This window comes from Poeciliopsis prolifica, unplaced genomic scaffold (genome assembly GCF_027474105.1).
Source record: "Poeciliopsis prolifica strain line A6 unplaced genomic scaffold, Auburn_PproV2 SCAFFOLD006, whole genome shotgun sequence".
NCBI lineage: Eukaryota > Metazoa > Chordata > Actinopteri > Cyprinodontiformes > Poeciliidae > Poeciliopsis > Poeciliopsis prolifica.
The window spans coordinates 12,484,511-12,500,233 of record NW_026562381.1 but is presented as its reverse complement, the minus strand read 5'-3'; positions in this window follow the sequence as shown (position 1 = coordinate 12,500,233).

Sequence of the window (15,723 nt, the reverse complement as noted above, 5' to 3'; positions counted from 1 at the left end):
GAATTCCCAACAAGTAAGTTTTGTGCTCTGATGTTAATCACATAATGATTCATACCACTGGCAGGTGTATATTCAAAATTATTTTTGTTCAACACCGATGTCTGTCTCTGATAAGAAATGAGACGGGCAATGCTCAAAAGGTAAAACAATCCGAAGGTGCGTCAATTTTGCAGAAAAAAAAATTGACGTCTGTGAAAAATTATTTATTCTTTTCTCATTGATCAATGAAACATTTTCACTTCTTTTTAAGTGCTGACCAAAAATTTTCACTGGTATTCTGAGAATTTATGCCTGGTGATAACGTTCACCCACGTGATGTTGGAAGGCCTCTTTGCCATTACCCTAATATTTAAAACACTCCACAGATGATCTTTTAGCGCTCAGGACACTAACTGCATCACACAAAAGTGGAAATATCACTTCCAGCCTGAGGGAATATGTGCTAAAATAAAAAAAAATAAAAAAACTAGTTTAGTTTAAATCTTCAATGGAGTATTAGGGTCTCACTATGAAAAAAATAAAATAAAATAATCAAAATAAAAACCATAATATTACAATAATAAAGTCATATCATGAGAGTAAAATCTTATGAGAAGAAAATGGAAATAATATGACAATAAAGTCACATTATTTCAAGAATAAAGTTATAATATTACAGAAATAAAATTGTAATCCTATGACTTTATACACAACATAACTGTGTTATGCATTATAGGCAAGTTCATTTTTGTTTGTTACTTTTATGTTGACAAATCATTTCACATCCATGTCCCTAAATAATATCCCATTAGTTAGTTCCTATTTGTAAAATACTACTTAAGACCACAAAAAAATCCCACAAGTAATTTCTCCCTGAAAGGTAAAAACACACTATCTCCATTTAATTTGCCTCTGATTCTTAGTTTACTGTTATTAAGTGTGGGAAATTATAAAAATTATTCTCCTAATTTTTATTAAGCTCCTTATTGTACCCAGGAAACTCTACTATGGCAAAGGTGCCAAATCGGCTACAACCAAATTATACATTACTTAAATCACAAGTGGGCAATGACAAAGTATCTTCATATCTCAAAAACAGCAACAACAAATAAAAAAGTCAAACAAAAGTATTAAAAACCACAATGTGAAAATTGAAATTAACATAAAAAACACATCCTAGAAAACACAACCTTTCTGAGACCAAAATATAAAACTCCAAAACATTTCCAACACTGAATATATACTTCATCAACTCAAACATAATCAAGAAAATGCATAAATAGCAAACACATTTTTTAACAAGCAGTTTAATGCTGGAAGACACATGTTGATTGTTACGTAGAACCCTGATTCATGTTACATGATACATAATGATCAAAACATTTCCCTCATAATGACACCATTTGTTGATTTTGATTGTCTGTGCAAGGACATTATTGCATTATATGGGAGAATATGAACCCTTGTATTCCTTTTATCTTGTATGTGATTTCTTGCTGTTTTAGTCACATTTAGAATTAGGTGGAACCCAAACCCAACCACTGCCCATAGTATGACAATTACAATTATTTACTTGAATGTCAGAGTAACTTTGATTGTTGAGGAGTTAAAATTGCTCTTTCAGATTCTATCTCCCTGAGTCTTAATTTTAAACTGTTCCTGAGATTCACTCCTGTTATGTTGAATGTGCATATTGTGACATCAGAAAGTAGAACTCCCGTTTAGTAGAAAGAAACCTCCAGTGCATTTACTGATACACAGGTCTTTAAAAATCCGGCAGCAACATTTACAAACTACCAGTAAGGCAGAGCAATTTTATTTGGTTAGCACATTTTCAGCAACAGGTGTTACTAATTCAGAAGACCTGAAAAGTTTTAAAGGTTGATACAACAACAACAAAAGGTCTTTAATGTGTTTTGGTGCTAAGCCATTCTGTAATTTATAAACTAACAACAGTATTTTAAAATTTATTCCATGAGCTACAGTGATCCAGACTTCAGAACTGGGGTGATGTGGTCCATCTTCCTGGTTTTAGTGAGAATACAAACAGTAATATTCTGGATCAGCTGCAGCTGATTGATTTTTGAAGCAGCTGATTGATTTGAAGCAGCTGATTGATTTTTGAAGCAGCTGATTGATTTTTTTTTAAGGAGAACTGTAAATACACTGCTGCAGTAATCAATGCAGCTAAAGCAAGATAAACGCATGAGTGAGTCATTTAATCCTGGAAATGTTCTTTAAGTGATAGGAGAACGACTTTGTAATCGTCTTTGTGTGTCTCTGAATGTTTAAGTCACTTCACCCAGATTTCTGGCCTGATTATTAGTTTTTAGTTGTAACGACTTAAATTGTGTGCTGAGTCTTGATCATTCCTCTTTAGGTACAAAAATAATTATAGCATTTTTGTTTCTGTTCAGATTTTGAAATTTATGTTACATCCACATAAAAATTTTTCCCCATGCATCTGCTCAACTCTTGAATGGTTTCATAGTCACCTTGTGATGTTTGTGAACAAATTCACACATTGATAACTTTGCTGTGAATCCTCTTGGTATGTCATAGAAACAAAAAAAAAAAAAGGAATTTATGTTCATTCCCATTTGGTCCTAAAAGATATACCTGCTGTTTGACCATTTACTAGGAGTTTATTTATTTCTTGCGAAAGTTTCAGTGTTTGTAAAAACTTTGTCCACCATGGGTTCTTATTTTCTCAGCAGAAGCAGCGACCAGAAGACAAACGTGTTCCGATTTGGTTGTGGGGCCACTCTAAGGGAAAGTTTGGTAAGCCTCAGTAGGCACAGCTGTAGTGCTAAGTCATTACTGCTCCTCTGGTGCCTCTGAAGAAAAGTGCCGCTCCCGCCACATGGCCAGCTTGCCTCTCCTGTCTCCGGCCACACACTCTCCTGCAGGCCTGGCAGCACCAATCACTTTGCTCTCGTCTTGAATTTGGCAGCGCAAAACAGAGATGTCGCAGGGGAAATAGAGGACTTTGTTGGGGTCAGAGGGAAGGATGGATGGTGGTAGAGGTTAAACCAGGGTAGGGTGCTCTGTTCCTTTCCCTCTTATCTTCCGACTGACCATTCTCTTTCCCATCCCACCCCCTCCTCCTCCACTGCTCCCCTGTATTCCCTTTTGTGGCCTGTGCACCTGCAGCCCTTGAGTCTGGGCAATAAAGCTGAAGGATTTGTCTACTGGAGGTTAGAAGGAAAAGTAGGGGAGGGGGATCATTAGACAGCATGGGAAACACAAAAGCAACAGGTTCAAACTGTGGCTGTTTAATATGGTGCCATTTAATATTCAGAGTGATGGTCTTGACATGATGCCGTTTGACATAGTAAGAGCAAATTTAAGCAGATTTACACTTTGTTTGGGGTTGTGTCATTGTGAATCAGTCTGATAATAATGGCTCATGCTTTCAGACTATTAAAGGGGCCTCATATATGTAAAATGAGCAAATTGATTCTATTTTGTGAAGGCTTCATGTCTGCTAAATGTTAAAGAATGGTGTTACGTATTTCCCTGGAACATAGTGCAATTTTAAAGCATAATCAAGTAACTTTCAGTTGTTTTAAAAATATTTTATATGTCAATCTTAAGTTAAAAGAAATTTAACTTTGCAATGTAATACTTTGAAATTGGCCTTTGTCTCTTTAAGAAGCTCCTACTCCTTCTGATGCTCCTCCTTCAGCACATCATCACAATGTTCGGTCATTATCCCGATTACAGACGTTCTTGCACTAAGAAATAGTTTACATGATAAGCTCAACAGACTAAGAGTTCCACCAGGTGTTTGCTAATTGCTGCAGCTAGTCTGGAGGAGCCGAGTGGTGTAGGTGCAGGGGAAGGGTGCTCTGGGAAGAAATTTGGCATGAAACCTCCCCTTTAACCTCTTCTCTTAGAATGGATTAAATGTAATATCTGCAAATTTGCAGAACAAAAGTTGATATGTTTTTGTTTTTCTTAAGTTTAAGAAACACTTCAGAATGGGGAAACAATTAAAATGTGCATGACACTCAAAATCAAATAATTGTCTCGTTTTAAACCATTTATGTTTCTGCAACCTCTGTGGAACTGTTGTAGACTAGTTCTGCCACTATTAAAATGTTTTGTTTACCGTTCCCAGTTAGGTTTGGTTTCAGTTTCTCCTTTGCTTCCTCGAATATTTTACAACCATTGCCAAACAAAACTGAAAGTCCTGAGGATCAAATATTTATTTAAAAAATCTGAAAATCAAAACAATGAGTGAATCAAAAGTTTGAAAACTTTTAACAATTGATAGGATATTCAATATTGTCATTACTTAATAAAATATTTATATCCCATTAAAGGTATAAAATGCCATTAAATTCAGACTTTAATGAATTGAGATTCCACATAATAAACCAATGTAAAATAGTGGAACTTCACATTTGCATCCTTTTTTCAAATAAATCTCTGAAAGTTATGGCATGATACCAGAAAGAAGTTCAAAGTAGAGTTTGGTTATAAAACAATCTTCCAAACTTGGAAGATTTCCAAGTGTGTAGTTCAGTTCATCATCCAAAGATGGAAACAGTTTGGCACAACTGCAAACCACAGATACATGGCAAATCTGGAGTAGGTGCAGAGATCGACATGTCAGCCGGATGACATGTGTTGAATGAAGAGCTTTATCATTGCTTTTCTTAAATTTGACAGTATTGGTCAGAGCTGATAAAAATGACGGAAGGAAGAAAACCTAGCAGATGTTTTCAAAGAGTTGAAACTGGGAGAGAGCTTCTCATTCCAGCAGGACAATGACTCTAAACATGCAGCCAGAGCCAAATTAAAGGTCTTGGGTGTGTAATTATTTTCTCCAATCTGACTCATCTTGAGTCATTTTACAGTGAAGGATGGCAAAATATTTTGATTCTCCATATTCCAAACAGTGTTACTACTATATATTTAATGAACATTCAGACTCCTTGAGCAAGTCTCTTTTGGATTATTTATACTATTTCTCATATTTAGTTATACCTGTGCCTCATTGCATTCATTTCAATTTTCCAAATTTGTTGACCACATTTTCCAATGACTTTTCTCTGACTAAGCTTGAGCTATTTTGTAGAGTAATAGGCAGAATTTTCTCTTTCTAGAAGTGCAAAGCTGTCAGATGTACCTCAAAAGCCTTGCATATCTAGCTGCAGCCAAAGTGGTTGTGCAAAAGTATTGACTCCGACGGGCTAAATGCAAATATGTGCCACAATTTATATTTTTAATCCTTACGCATAAAGAAAGCAACAGTCTTTTTTATTTCCTCTTCTCAATTATGTGTCACATTGAGGTTGGAGATTCTAGCATGACAAAATACGGAACAATTTTGCAAAGCGCTCTATCTGGTGCTAGTTATAAAATCCGCTAAGTCTGCTAGAAAACAAAAGAAAGAAAAAAACATAGCAAAGATAAATAAATGTTTTTTAAGGATGTGTCGATATAGTTAAAATGTTCTGCAGAGTTTCTTTTCATTTCCCCACCTGTTGTAATGTTACGTTCAGTCATGTAGAACTTTTCTCTCACCAGTTGCATGCCAGACCCCCCACATTGTAAATGTTCGCAAAAGGAAAAAAGATTCAGCTCTTTCAGGGAGCAGTCATGAAGGCAGAGGAAATCACTCTAAACGGTCTTAATTCTGCCATTAGACGAGAGCAAGCGCTGTGGGGATTGGCTGGCCCTGTGCTCCATATTCACAGAAGCAGGATGAGGCTGAGAAGCCCGCTGAGAAAATGGTGTCGTAATCAGAAGCCGGCAGTTCTGCCTGATCAGGTACACTAGCCCCTCTTCTCGTTTCCTCACTCCCCTCCTCCTCCTCTTCTTCTTCTTCTTCCTCTTCATCCTCACCCCCAGCCCCTGTAATTTTTTTCCTCCCTGAGCCTTGCCCCGTGAGGAGATCCTAATAAGAGTTTGGATGCGCTGTGCTCTTCTTATGTGAAGGCCTGGCAGGAGGGAACGGAGATGAGGCCTTAAAGTTGCAGGGAGGTGGTATGTGTTTAATCTGGATGTATATGGAGCTGTGATGGTGGGATGATGGGGGCTTGATTTTTTGTTCCCACATTTGATTATTCAGGTTGGCTGAACTACATTCTAAACCCATAAAATTCGTATCCCCTCTGGGGAACCATTTGCATATATTTCAGTGCCCCCTCCCTCACATCCCAATTCCCCCCTTTTATTTCTCAGAAAGTGAAAGAGAGGGTGAAGCAACCAGGCCTGTCTAGGCTTTAAGATGTCACCGTGGTGTGAAATATGGGCGAACAACCAGGGTCTTTGAAACCCAAACTAACCCCCCACCTGCCTCTAAGCTTCTGCCACACACATGCGCACCTCCGCACACTCTCACACACACACCCCCACACACACACAACTAGTTGCTTCCTTATACTGGAATTGAATTTTAAATCTGTGCAAAGTCACACAAGATCTTCAGCTTCAGTTAAATGGCAATACTGCTTATTTGCTTTGGGCATTTCTCTTTCAATTACTTCAGAAATGTAGAGGCGTCCCTTTATCAGGTTTTGTACATGCATCTCTTTGCAAAATACTTTATTCCATTACATGTCAAAATAAAAGGAGTCATTATAAAGGCAGGGCAAACTGCTGCAGGCCAGGAAGAGTACCTAATCTCTGGTAAACAAAGCAGCAATGCTTGGCTCTGTAAGTATGCCAGATCCACGCTTACCGTTGACGATGTAGGGGGGATTATTTCTCAGACAAAAATGATCTGAAGCCAGGTCTTAAAATTCCTCTTAGGATGTGTGCCCAGCAGCAGCGAAAAGAAGGGAACACACATGTAGCTGCTCGGGCAGGAAAAGCGAGCCAATGAATTGCCAGTCAGCCATAAGAGACACCTGTTCATTTGTCTGGCTGGTGAGGTCGAGGTTTTTGTTTTTCGCTGTGCCAACAGGCCCACTGGCTCTACTTTTACTGCCCATCTGTATGGATGGGTGAAGTTGGACGCAGGTCTTTGAAAGAGGCGTAGAGCAGGGGGCGGTGGTTTGTACTTGATGGCATTTTGGTCACATGGGGTGAGTTGCTGTCATCCTTTAACCTTCCCCCCTGGAACCCTTTTCCTCTCCCTCCCGTGCCCACTCCCTAGTGCACAGGCAGAATGCAGTGTCAGGAGGGTGAGCACTGAGCGGCCATTGTGTGTGCTAACCAAAGCGGAATGCCCGGGTGACAAAAGGGGGAGGAGTGGGCTCAAGGCACACAAAGCCAGGGGGAAGAGAGGGGAGAAGGAGAGGGCGATGGGGGTGGAAGAAGAGAGGGGGAAATCTCCTGGGGGCTAAATAGACCCACTCTGTCCCCAAAACTGTAGGCACCCTAAAAATCTTCCCCACTTCCCCCGTTGCCTTCATTAGCTTCTGGGTGTACAGTGCACACTCTTACTGGAAGCAGCTCTCATGTTCCCAGTAGCGTAAAAAAAAAAAGAGAACAGACGACAATAAAACCTTCAAACTATTAAGTGTTGGGTTAGGTGTTATGAGTCATGCCCTGAAGAACCAAAACAGGATCCATTTGGAAACCGTAGTCATGGTTTCCAGTCGCTCGTTAGTCAGGGTTGTCCTGAAATGTGTCACTGCCAGGATTGTGCGATATGTCCTGAAAAACATTGCAAACTTTTCCCTATGAACAAGTAAATCTCTCCTCAGTGATGTCCAGCATTCGTTTTGCACAGATCCCTTCACGGTTACATGACCCGGACCATCCATGTGGCTTTGCGTCTGTGTTTTTAGCGTGTCAGCATGACAGAACAGGGGGCACATGCGTGTGCTTGTTCTTGCCTGTCTATTCCAGAAGCTCGGAGTAGTCTCGCCTGTGTACCATCGCATGTCACTGAGAGGCTCTCCCATAAACAACCTGGGGCAACATGGCAGTCACCTTTAAGTGAGGGAAACTAAGCTTGAATTAGCTATTAATTCCACTGCAAGTAGAAGCACATCTAATCTGATAATTTGCTGCTGCTGCAGTGTTTTTACCGGCAGTCTAATAAACTCTAACTCTTTAAAGTATCCCATAAACTCACCTCTTCACCCCCCATTTTATGAAAGGATTTATCTTCAGTCTCTCTACACCGGTCAGGCTTCGTATGTTCTTTTGACCTTCTTTAGGGTCATAATTCAATACAGTTTAATCAAATTCAAAAATACTTCATTAATCGCAAAGGAAAATTGTACTGTTGTAACTTTTTTCATCATTCAAGAGTTCAAAGAATGACAAAGTTTGCTGGTTGATAAATTGTCCCCCAAATTATTGCTATAAATAATAATATTGTTGTTTAGAGATAATTTTCAACTAATATATTGGTAATGGCACATGATTACAAGCTAATTCACTTTAATCACACAACACTTGAGTGGAAGATATTTTAAATGACCAAAATAAAACACAACAACCAAAAACAACAAGTGAAATGGGAATTAAAAACAAACAACGCATTATGAACCATAACAATGTCTCTTTAAACAATACTCAGAATAGAAATTATTGAGCTTATCTTGACTTATTATACGTATTTATTTATACAGCCACAGTGCATAACATTTTCTATAACCTTTTCTTTTTCTTTAAAGAAGTGGTGGATGGAACCAGGTTATAGCAAAAATACCTGTAATGTTTTTAATTTTATACAGAATCCTGATGCTCAGTTCATATCTCTAGAATTACCAAAGTTTAGTTCACTAAGAACCAAGAACCCGGGCTGGAGATCCCCAGTTCATTCCCAGTTAATCTCTGCCATTAGAACCACTGAACCAGGGAGCAAATGATCCATTTTCCACCAAATGATGAAAAAATAACTTGTGTTATTCCCTCCAAAAAACAATGTGAAGTCTAAACAGAGTATTTTATTATTTGCTTTCATGCCACTTTATTCATAGTTTTCTTTTATGTGTCAAAAACACAGCTAGTGGGGAGCAAGAACAATAAAGGATGATCACATGGTTAAATTTTGGTAAAGTTTTTTGTTTCTGTGGCACATAGATGAATAAATCACTCTTAGTAAAGACTCCTCCACTCTGTCTCCCTTCATTCATGCAGAGATCAGCCTTTCCCGACACATTTACATGCGTTGCTGCAGGGCAAAGATACTTTCCTGTTTTATCTGCGCTGAGTTTATAGGAAGTAGCTTGCTGAATTGTTTTGATTTACTTGTTGTGTGAAGGGTCAAATGTCAGCCTTGAGGGCAGGCTTTGAAGGGCGAGGATTGTCATTTTTGACTATCACAACTTTTTTTTAGGTTTGCCGATGTTGTTGGTGAATATGCCCCCATTTGTGATTTAAAGTCATGCATTTATGCACATCAGTGCATCAGGTGAGTTGAAGCTGTCTGTGCTGGTGCAGTTAGAATCTCTCCATCAGCGCTGACCCAGGCAGCCATCATCGTTCTCGAGATGTAATTCACCCCACTGCAATCAGGGTCCTGATCTGGGCTTCTGTGAGACCTCTCCACTCCAGATGATTCTTCTCCTGATTGGCCTAACTGGACTCCTGTCTGTGGCGCCAGATTAGCATGAATTGTTTTTTCTTATGTGGCATACAGATTGGGCCTTGTTAGCATTCACACTTCCACATCCAAAGCTCCTGGGAGGCTCAAAAATGCAGAGGAAAAGTCAACTTGGTGGATGATTTTTACTTTCAAAGAAGCATAGGAACTGCAAATATTAACTTTTGTAACACAGGTTTTTTTTGTTGTAGTCTTATAATAACTATCACAAAAATAATAAAAAATTATATACATAAATGTGAGAGATTTTTAACACATTTCCATTTGAAAGAAGAGCATGTGAGACTTGTCAGTCCAATTCTGTGTAGACAGTAAAGATTTGTTTTCAAATGTATTTTAGGTCATTTATTTAAATACTTTTGTTGTTTTTTTTGTCCAGTACAATAGTAGCCTAGGAACAGAGCATGCATAGGACATTGGCATCTCTAGCTGTTTTATCTTTTTATGCTGTAGTCTGATCTCACACTCAAAACAATAAAAATGCAACCTTGGAATTATGGAGGAATATAAAATTGTGAGAATAAAGTTGTGTGAGGATGTAGTCTAAAATTATAATAGTATAACTTTATTCTTATTTAATTATGACATTGTTCTCATATTATTACCACTTTAACCAAAACAAGTTAGGGTAGAAACTTATGTTTGTTACAGTTTCATGACATATCTAGTGACTCTACATTAGTTATAAAGCACTATTACTGTAACAGAATCATTTGTTTTTGGTTTATTGATGGACTTTTAATGCACAAACATAAAAGTATATTATGTTAGATAAAAAAAAAAGAAGTAATCCTACTCAGATGGACATCCCTTGAATATTTCTAACTTCACATTATTTCTAGGTGATAATATATTATTATTTTTTTCTTTATATTTTTTTCTTAATCTTTATATATACACATGTAAACACTTTTTGTGACTCATACTACATGCCTTATACTACACCAGAATACTGTGAGGCAATAATAAATATTCTATCCTCGTCTACTCTATTCTGTTCTGTTCATTGAAGTTGTACTTTGTAAAAAAATTACAATCATAGTGATTCCCCGCTGAGGGAATCACTAAATATTTAAGAAGAAATATTTAAAATTATTGTCTGAAAGTTTATTGCGGCGCCAAACAGGTGTCTCCAAACCGCTTTTCAAAGAATGAGGAAATTCTGAGTTTCTAAAATTCTTATCCCGTCATTATAAAGATATTCATTGTAATGCGTCATCTTATCCTGATGACATCATGGCTATTTCAGGCTCTGCACCTTCAGCAATAGAAGCATTACAAAACTAAAGTCAACTTTAGTTTTGTGACAAGTCTCTAATTGCAGAAAGATACCAAAACTTTTAAGGTCTATAGTTTTCTTCAGTCTTCAATTAATTTCAACTTATTTATACAGCATTAATGTACAAAGACTAATCTTTTTTGACTATTAGTCAAGTCAGATCTAATGTATCTGTATTGCACATTTCAGCAACAAAGCACTTCAAAATGCATTGAATGACAAAAACAGAACACACAAAAATTTGTTCCTAAATCAAGCATATACTGTACTTTAACTTTAGACTTAAACTTTAACTCATTTAATCAGTGACATCTTGGAAGTAAACTGAATAAATAAGTCTTTAATAGACTGGTAATTTAAATGTCTGGTCTGACAGCAACACATAAACTGGATGAAAAAGTATTTTTTTTGTTTGTTTTGAGTATAATGATGTTCCTTAGTTTAATCTTTGGGATTACTTCCAGATACTTGATGCAAGCCTCAGACATCTGAGACCCTTTGTTTTGTCTTTTAAAACCTTTTTAATGCAAATATAATGCCTTTGCATGTTCAGCATTTACAGTTAGTCAAACCGAATTGCTCTCACAGAAACAGCGCTAGCACAGGTGTGTTTTTCAACAACACAAAGGGAGCATCATTTGCGTAACTTTTATTTGATGCTTTATATTCAGAGGATCGCTGGAAATCCTGAAACTGTAACACAAAAATAGCAATTATTTTAAAAAAGAAAAACAACCGAGTTTAAAAAATAATCTGTTTCTAAAAAGATGCATCCTATATATATATATATATATATATATATATATATATATATATATATATATATATATATATATATATAATATATATATATATATATATATATATATATATAAGCACAGTAATTTTACTGTATGTAAGATTCTGAATAAAAAGAGTAATAAAACAAATTCTTTAAGCAGTGCACTTTGTCATTATCTTAACATTTAGAAAACATAAATATATATATATATATTTTTATTATGGTTTAATATCAGTCATTGAGAAGAGTAAATAAATATTTGGCTCAACCGTATTGGCTGTTGAAATGAAACTTGAACTGTATTTTTTCTGTTATTCAATAATGATTCAGGTTTCACTGAAGAAGATATGAATCAGATAAATTTCCCTCGGTGGAATTTCACAAGCAGAGGAGGAGAAGGGAGAGAATGCCCTCAGGTGTACATATGTCAGATAATCCCACCTCTAGCATCTGAGCAACACTCTCTTGACTAGGGCGTTATGATAATTATGATGATTTACAACTTGTTCCTCTGGCTGCTTTGGCTACATTACATTTTCTTTTTATGTTTGACAGGCCTGGAGTAAACCTTTGAGATTGTAGCGTGATAAAAGAAAGGCACCGCTCTGATTTGCGCAATTGGCTCATCTTCTTGGACTTGTGCAAATCCTTGTTTGCTTGCGATTACGAGGCAACGTGGAGTTTCTCAGGATTAAGCCTGCACTCCTGTGTTTGCTGAATTCACTCATGGAGTTGATGCATTATGTATGTGTTTGCTTATAGCGTGCGTTTAGTATAGGAAGGCGGGGCAAAGGGCTCAAAAAGTTGATAATCAAAATGGGGTTAGGAGGGTGTTTGCGTGTAGGGACCTCATCTCCCAAGAGGCCTGGATGAGCCAGAGACCCGAGCTGGTAGGACAGAGATGGGAACACGTGAGACTCTGTCACATGGTGGCTTGAGTTACCTTTCTTTGTTCTGAACTTTTGGCCTTGGTGGCAAAACCTCTCCACCCATTATGACTCCAGTATAACTCCACCTGTGTCTTTTTTCTGCATCTTATATTAACATCATGCAGCTCTCCTGCTGTATGTTAATCTTTCACTGTGTTTCGCAACTAATGAGCTCTGATTTGCTTATTTTTTCATGTTTGTATGTTTGCTGTCTGTCCAGACAAAAGACTGGCTGGGCCCCTGTGATCAAATCTCTGTCTTTGCACCAGTCTGAAGGTAAACTCCTTCCACCAGGCAGCCAGGAAAACCTGACTTTCAGGTCTCCCACCCACACTCATTGGACGGCTGTCCTCTCACCTGTGCAAATATGAAAGCGAGAGAGAAACATAGCGAGTAAGGGAGGGTGGGGGAGAGTGAAATGGAAAGATATCCCAGTCTTTGGTTGCAGGGTGGGGCGCAGAAAAGAATACGGCACAGCTGAGCAAACCTCCACCGCCATAGGACTTCACCTGTGTGCTCTCCACTTTTCTTCTGTCTGTTTTCTCTCTTAATCCATTCTTTCTTTCCATAACTGGCCCAAAAGCAATAGAGAGCAAAGGCGTTCTTTTATAGCCGCTTAATAGAGATTTCCTTTGAGGTTATGGAGTTGATACACTCCGTAATGCCACTTTTATGCCATGGTCACAATGGACATTGATTTACTTTCTGCCTCGGGGGACACATCCTCTCTTCAGTAGTGTTTCTGTATAGGTGTAGGCATTAGCTGGATATTAGAAAGGAAATCCTTTTATCTACCAGTAACCTCAGTGGATTCTTAGCTAGATTTAAAATGCAACTCATAATGCCTGTTGTTGTAAATAAACCAAATTGAGGAGCCACAAGTCCAGCTGGTGAAGATGGTGGCATGTCACTCTGAATACATTTATTCAGTCTTTATTATTCTTTTCTCAGGTTTCTTAATTAAGCTGGTGTTTTCCTGAACCACATTTATCTATAAGCAATGGTTGCTTTAAGCATTTGCTTCTTTTTTAAATGAAGCTTCTTGAAATAGTTTACCAGTCTACGTTATGTAAAACTGTGTAAATTATTTGAAATGTTATTTTTGTTCAGACTGTAATGATCCCACATGAAGCAACATGAATTGGGTGAAATTGTTTGAATTTTATTTAAAAGTTTCCTGAAACCACACAGGGTCAGAAATATACATATAGTCTCAATAATGTGCATGCACCCTCAGGAATATTTTCATAAATATCCACAGCAAGATGCAGAGACACAATTTTCAGATATCAACAAGCTTTTGGTATGTTTGGTTGGATATTTGTCAACCAGATGTGGTAGAGATTATTTTAATTTGTTTCCTGAATTTGCACCGAGCCAATTTTTTCACTTCCGATACCGATATCTGAGGTTTAGTATCAGCAGATACAGATCCAATATAGAAAAACAGTGCTGAATTTCATTTGTAAAATGCAAACGTAATTGTACTAAGCTGCTGGTGTTGCAGTTCAGTACAGCAACAACAGCAGCTTCTAAAGATTAGCCAAACATGTAAAAATAACCATTTTAATTTGTTCAACATACTTGATGATGACATATGTTGATCAGTATTCCATTTATTTCTAAAATCAACTATAATTCAACTTCATTTAAAATCATAAGCTTTATTGAGATTCTCATTTCAGTTTCCAGCTGATACCCGCTAATGCATTCTAAAGCATCAGTAGCTGCTTTAAAGATAATAATATCACTGTTCTTGAGAGGTATTTTGAGTTTTGATTAACTGTAAACCATAATCATTAAAAGCTCCAGAAATAAACACTTGAAATATAGCATCTTATTTATGTTAAATATGTATGATTTTACTTCTTGAATTAATTTGCTGAACTATTAATTGATTTATGCTCATGGTGAGAGTATGTAAACTTTTCAATCAGCAATTAATTTGTTTCAAAATATATTGACAGAGGTTTCCTGATTTTTATGATTTTAGGGACTAATGAAAGAATACATGAAAAAAAAAGTTTGACAGTAACATTTACCTACAGTCAAAACACAACAACAATAGTGCAACTACAAAAGCATTGTAGTGCATAAGCAATATGTCATCATATTAAAGCCACAGGATATAATTTCATGCACTGAGGGCTTCTGCTTAATTCCACACAGTTTTTTGTGGCTCTATCTTAATTGCAACAGAAAGGCAACTTTCCTTTGCTTAAATAAAGGATCTACGTACTTCCTATTCCAATAATGTTTAATAAAGTGACACCCAAACCAACTAAACCTCAGGAAGCTGAAATCAAAATAAAAAAGCCAAACTGTGTGGACAGCTGCAGGAGAGACAAAGTATATGAGCACCGCAAATAGACTTTAAACGCATTCCTGGAATGCGTGACTACTGAAATACAATGAATTCATCAGCCACGATGCGCCTGGCTGACATGGTGAAGCAAAAACAAGTATGCCCCACATGCCTGCTGCCTGCAAGGTGGTGGAGGAGAGGTACAGATATAAATCTTAACTCAAAACAAGAGAGAGAGAACATAATATAAGTGTAACAAGTGGAAACTGTGACCACCCAGCAAGATACAAACAACAAATTAAGGTGTGCAAAGATTTAACTGGAGATTAAAGTTTGTGTATTCTGATTGCATGAAGTTAAAACATGTTTTGTTCGTTGCTGATTTGCTCCTGTAATGACTGTAAAATAAATCCAGAGACAGTGTTAAGCTGCTTCAACAGCGTGAGGAGCTTATAATGATGGTGAGGAATAAGTGAAGCTTGTCACATGAAGGCAGATAGTCTCACACCTATTTGCTTTCTGCCTCTTTAGATTTTTCCCCTGTCTTCCATGCAGGTTTGGGCCTGAAATACGTGCCAGACCTGCTGCCAAAGCCTTGGCCTCCACCTCACCCTGCAGACATGGCTGTACACACACGCATATATGCAAACACTCACACACTCTTCCATATATGCAAGTTGGGATGAAGGTGAATCTACTACTGGTGTTTTTTCACATTGGAAAAGCACTGAACTCACGTGCACCTCCTCAGAAATATGCAATCAGTCTTTGACGAGCTTATCAGTTCTGCGCCCTGTCTATCTCTGATGACGACGCTGTCGCGCGGCTTCATACCACATGTGCAGACTCAGTGACGATCAGAGCAACATTCACATGGTCTCTCTCTCTTGAGAGAGACAACATAAACATACACTTTTGATTTGTCGGTTGTCT